Source organism: Maylandia zebra, linkage group LG11 (genome assembly GCF_041146795.1).
Source record: "Maylandia zebra isolate NMK-2024a linkage group LG11, Mzebra_GT3a, whole genome shotgun sequence".
Lineage (NCBI taxonomy): Eukaryota > Metazoa > Chordata > Actinopteri > Cichliformes > Cichlidae > Maylandia > Maylandia zebra.
The window spans coordinates 38,630,120-38,636,654 of NC_135177.1; positions in this window are offsets into that span (position 1 = coordinate 38,630,120).

The following is a 6,535-nucleotide window of genomic DNA, read 5'->3' on the forward strand; positions in this document are numbered from 1 at the left end:
CAATTTTTGCCTAACCCTACCCTAAAAATATAAATTAAAGGACAGAAGTGTAAGCCACTGCAGCACTTTAAAGCCTCGTGTGGGCTGCTAATCCCTGAAGAACGAACTTGGAGATGGATTGGCACGTGACAGATCAACCATTGGAAAAATTATGAATGTGTGCTGGCAGGTTGTTTGTGAAATGGGCTTTCAATTCCGTGTGTGTGATATGGGGGGGTTTCTCTGCTTAGAATAAATACTAATCCTTTAAACATCAGAGCACATGTGTGCATCAACGGACTGCACAGATGCACAGCAACCAGGCCATGTAAAGAGATTAGATGCCAGGAATCGTGAATGACTTTGTTTTTCTGCCAGCTTATGGTGAGATTCGTTGATAATTTACTCATGGGTATATGATGAAGATGCAGAAAGGAAAGCTTCAAAGCGAGGTGATGCTTTAAAAATAAAGCAAACACTGTTCTGCAATTTATTTTATTAATTTTTTTATTGAATTTTATATGGATTTCAAATTTGTAAAAGGGGAATGAATAAATTAAGACAGTCAAAGTTTTCTAGAAGTTGACATAAGATGAAATCTTTTTGTTTATATTTTATTACAAGTTTTTGGCAAAATGTAACTTCCCTTAAATTTAGCTGTTATCCTTGACATTTCTTATTATAATTGGCTCTTTCACCACTTAGTGTTGTTTATAAGCTCAAATGATGGCATTAGGAAATAAATCCATGATCTTTTGTTCTTTGTTTTTGGGTTAATGGTCCATACAGGTATAAAGCTGCCATTATTTATCAAACCTATCACCACATTGCCCCATGATTTGCAGTCTTTACTGAGTTGTGCTTATTGATGATGCTTTAAAATGCCAACCATTAACATGAAAAATTAGTCTAGAAGTGCAAAACTGCAATTTCTTATTTCAAGGCAATGGGGAAGTGCAATGTAGCCCTTCCCCATAGACTCTAATCTCAAAGTGCCTAACTCTAGAGCACAAATTAAGCCTTACACAATAAACTGTTTGCCTGGTTGCTTTGAGTAACTGGTAGCTACAGCTGCTAGCTACCTGCTTGTCACATTAATTGGAATCACTGACCCAATTAAAGTGCTCTTGTTCTTGCATCTTTACTGCAATAGTTAACTATTAATATGTATTTTGTGTGCATCCAGTAAGTGGGTAGTGACTAAAACTCTTGTATTAGCAGAATTTGTTTGTTTTTGTGTGTGTGAAATGCACCATGTGGACAGTGGTAGTGACTTTCTAACCAATATCAGGCGAGCAAAGTTGGCTAAATCCATTCACCTGTCATGAAACAAAGTTGTGGATTTCATCAGTTTATACAATTCTACCTCAGCCACAGTAACTTCACAACAGTTTTATGAAGACCATTTTTTTTAAGACATGGCCAAAAACCACCCCCGGGGAATCTATCCGTGATTCAGTGAATCGTGTAGTTCTACTGTGTGTTTTTGTCTGTTTTCTGTTGCTTGTTCTGTTTTCTTTTCCACACTGACTTTGCTGCCAAAACAACCCCTAGAGCTCCTCTAGGGCAATTCATCTAATTAACCTACTGAATACATGTTGGTCAGCTCAACCTCATTTTGCATTCTACACAAGTTCTTTGGGGACCTTTTTAACCTTGCTGATGATACAGGTTGTTACTACATATTTGTATTTGAACAGCAGAGGCAGTAGTTTATTCAAATTCTGTGCTGATTGCATGTTGATTCTTCTGACAACAGTGCTGAGTTTATCTTGATATAATTACGAAGCTACAAAAACAGGTCCAAAAACCATTTTAGAGTTTCTTAGAACACTGCAGCAAACAAGAGCAACATTTTCTACCAGAATAGATATTAAATAATGATTCTGGCATACGATCTGAGCTGAAATCAAAAAGTTGAAATTTGATCTGATTTATTTCATGGAAGAGAATATTTATTTTATACTCTGAAATGAACTCAGTCAAATGAGCTGACGAGAGGGCGTAACAGAGTTCAGATCAGAAATGATCAGATAAATGTGCTAAACTCAGTCATCAGTGAACCAGCATCACTGCTGGCCGAGTGTGAGCTCTGTTTTATAAACTGTGAGATTTTTTGTTTTTTGATTTATTGGTCATTTTGTTTCTAAATTTGCCAAATATCCATCTTGAATGTTGATACTAACAAAAAGGATTATCCTAGAAGAAATAGTGACAAATAACAATAGTAAAAGCTACTCAACAGTAAAAAATAATTGCTTTCCCATGAAGACAAGTTACTGAAATGTACAAATGAAACTGAAGGTCATCGTGGATATTATATCCTCAGGAGTAATATGGTATTAGCACAAAGCCCCAGTGGCTCCTGGCTGCTTTATTGCACATACTGTATGTGTCGCTCATTGCTGCACACATCCCTCTCAGTGCTGCTTTTGGAAGTACCTTATGAATTTACTTTGTTTGAACACTGAATTGACATTCAATGGAAAATGTCTCTCATGACACGCTCTCAGATACACATCAGCTGTGCCAGTGTGTCAGCTTTGCCTGAATTGGACATAAGCCATGATAAAAGAAATGGAGCTTGAAAAAATATGAAATTTATCATTTTGGTATATATGATTATATGACCACTTTACGATGTTAAATTTACTGTAAATTCTGACAGGAGGCGCAAGAAGCCACCAGGTGGCACTAATTTGTTCCCACTATTACTTTGCTATTATCTTTCAGTGTGTTGCATGAGCTATACAGATTGTACTGAAACATATTGGCTACTTTCATTTGCAACATGTAATATGGGAAATTTGATTTAACGCTCTTGGAAAATTATTCCTATTATTATTATAGACGCCAGTATGTGACTCTTCTGATCAGAAGAATCACACTCACCTCTGTTCTTGGTGACATAAAAAGCCTTATTTACATAATAAAATGGATCAAATTCAGAAACAGAAATGGGGATTATTATAGCAGGAAGCTTTCATACAGTCACAAGTAGTGAAACAGCTTTAATATTTGCTAATTTACTAATTGAGGAATTCTAAAAATGTAAGTATGAAAAGATTTTTTTGTGTGACCAGAAGCAGTAACTTCCTGAAGTCTTGTCTTCACTCTAGGTACTGAAAATCCATCAGAAACAAATTTTCAGAAATACCTTAGACAAATTTGACAATTCTAGAAGAATAGCATCAGTAACACAAAGATGCACCTGGCTTCAGGCCACTACTCTTATTTCTAGACAGAATTATACAGCAAAACTGAATGGCAGCTTTTAGGGCATGACAAACATCTCCTCTTCATTTTTAATGTAAAACACAGACACTCGTGTTTTCATAGAGAAAGCAGGACATGCATGGCTCAGACAACAACAACTCAGTATACACGTAATGGGTTTTTTCCCCCTGCTATAAACAATTTGAGCTTGGAATGAAAAAAGACAACACTGTCTAATCTGTTGGAATCAAAACAAGCCTTTAAAACCTCTTTGGTGTCTGCGGCACTAATCTCTGAACTGGTCAATGAAAAGTGCACACAGTTCAGATGAGAATTTAAAGCCTCTTGGGCTTTCTCACTAGATTGCCAGGGGAAAAGAATCTGAATGAAGCCTGATTTTCTATGGTGCTCAAATGCAATGGATTTCAACAAGTTACAGCATTCGGGGCATATAATCTGTCCTCTGAGAGCCATATACATGCATATAGAAAATGAGATGTCACTCAGCTTACTCTGCAGTACCTAAACGCTGTGATGTAAGGCTATTTCTTGCTATTACAGAGCCAGTTCAGTTTTTGTAATGATAAAACCCAACCCTATCCCGTGACGGGGTGAGTCAGGATCATATGACTTGCAGAGGATTCTGGGAGGTAAGCTGTTTCCAGTTTTGCGGTGGGTTGTGAGTATGTGCTGAGATGGGAAACAGATGTGACCTAATAGGAGGAGAAAAAACGGAAGACAAGAGGAATTTACTGCTGAGCTGGGCCTCAGAGTACTTTTCACTGTTCAAAACAAAGAGTCAGACAAGAACAAAAAATGGCTGCCAAGTGGTCACATGAGAAAAAGTCATAAATGCAGAAAAGCATTCTCAGCATCAGCCCCATGTGGAGATATTAATAGATTGTTTTAGCACTCAAGAAGAAAAAACAGAGCTATACGGACTGCTAGGTAACCATTTTAGTAAGGAATACCTGTATAAATCAATCTGCTCAAATACATACATTTACACACAGGTTATGACCTGCTGCAAGATGGTATGCTCCCTGATGCTAAGATTGGGGTTGAGTGCTGCATGGTGGATCAATCAAAATACCGCCCGTTCATGAATCTCATTATGCCAAAGAGGAAGGAAGAGTCTTACAAAGGCTTAAGATGCACTCTCCAGCCTGGTGAAATCCAGTGAGCAGATGTTTCATCAGTTAAAATATCGATCAGTTAAATGGTAAATGGTAAATGGCCTGTATTTATATAGCGCTTTACTAGTCCCTAAGGACCCCAAAGCGCTTTACATATCCAGTCATCCACCCATTCACGCACACATTCATACACTGGTGATGGCAAGCTACATTGTAGCCACAGCCACCCTATAAGTTAGATAGTGAGCTGTCAGTGATGAAAGCCATTGCCTTGAGCTGCTTGCCTGCACTGCACTTAACACACTAGAGATCTTAACACAACAGCACAGCACCCAAGATTGTTCTTGACCTTGAGGAGAACTGAAGCAGCAAAGGAGAGAGCGACAGCTGCATTTGTGCACTGTATGATACCGTCTCCGATTGCATATTGATTTTTTCATAAAGCCTTTGAAATTGTAAATCGTCGGATTCTGCTGAACAAACTCTGCTCATTTAAATTTTTGCCTTTTGATATTCATGGTTTTCCTCTAACTAAACTGTCCCAGTGGGTAAAATCAGTCATGTAATATCTTTTTTAAACCTTAGGAGTCCCACAAGGCAGGATTCTGGATCATTTTCTTTTTGTCTAATACATGCTGGTGTCATGTATTCAAAACTTGCTTTTGCAATGACCTATTTTCATAAGTGGTTAGAATAATATCACTTGATAATTAATTCAAACAAAACAGAATACAGCTCTGAACCTACTCATGAAAAAAATATGCTAAACATCGCAGAAATTTACAAAAATATTGGAGAATTCATTTATTTAAACCAAAAGTCATATTTTAAATCTATCAAGAAAGATTAAAATATAAAAGTATATCACCATCAGGCCAAATAATGTAAAAATAAATGTGCACTGTGGACTTGCAATCCACTATCAGCAGCTTTTAGCTAGATATCTAACAATGACATGTAACTTTAACAAGAGTAATAACAATAGTAATAACAAGGTAATTCATGTCTATTTTTTTAATTGTCCCACCTTGTTTTGCCATTTAGTATATTTTTGTGTATTTGTAGTGGCTTAATTGTGGCTATCAATAAAATTAGTTCTACAGGCCTAACTCGCCATCAAGTTTGATGTTTTCATCTCAGAGTGGCAATCGGAATTACAGAGAACTTCATTTACTTCCAGTATTCAATGAGTTTAGATTAGATTTTAATACTATTGAGTTTAAAAAGGTGTTTTAGTTAGATATTGATGGAAAAATCATTGTCATTGTCCATCTTATAAATGGATTCATGGCCACTCGTAGTTTTTTTAGCACCTGAAGATATCCCTCAGTAATGCAATGGCAAGATAAATTATGGGGAGCAAAATCCACACTCGTGGTTCTACATACAAATTGTCTCTTTTCAGCAACACATCAAGCTCAAGCTAACATGAGACAACAGGAGTCTGACTTAAACAACTCAAACTGGTATCTTAATTTCCTTTGTTTCCTTGCAGTGCTGCAGGAAAGCATAATACATGCTTGTCTGATTTACTTCAAATTGCTGAAACTTCATGTTGTGCTGGATCAATGTTTTGTATTGAGCAAGGACATGCATAAAATAGCCACTACTGATTAGGGAATTAAGGAGCCAATAAAGATTTAAATTTACACAAATACAAGACAAGGTATAGTCCTGTCATTTATTGTTCATAGCTGTGCACCAAAATATCATGTTAGCATCTTAAAGTTTCATTGCCTGCAAAACCTTGGTATGTTTCAAGTTCAAGGTGGCATAAATATATATTTGTCCAGATCACAAACACATGATAGACTGATATGTAATGATATGCATGAATAATCTTGTAATAGCAGTTGTGATAATGGTAGTGCAAGCACTTGTGTTAGCAAGGCCTCTCCATTGAACAATGTGTTATTGTTCATGGAGACATGATTATACGTCTGATTAACTTGTAGCAACATGGACATGTATCACTGGACATCTCAGCTGCACGGGATGCTCCTATATTTAATTCACTGTCTAGATATGTGCTAGACAACAGTATGAGTATAGGAGTCATAAGACACATTCATGTATATACACACATGACTAACAGCAAGAGGAAGTACCACCAAACAGACAGAAATTGGAGCAAATACAAATATGGCAAAGACCTATTTGGATTCTGCCGTGGGAATGTTTTTTTTATCAAACTGCCACTCATG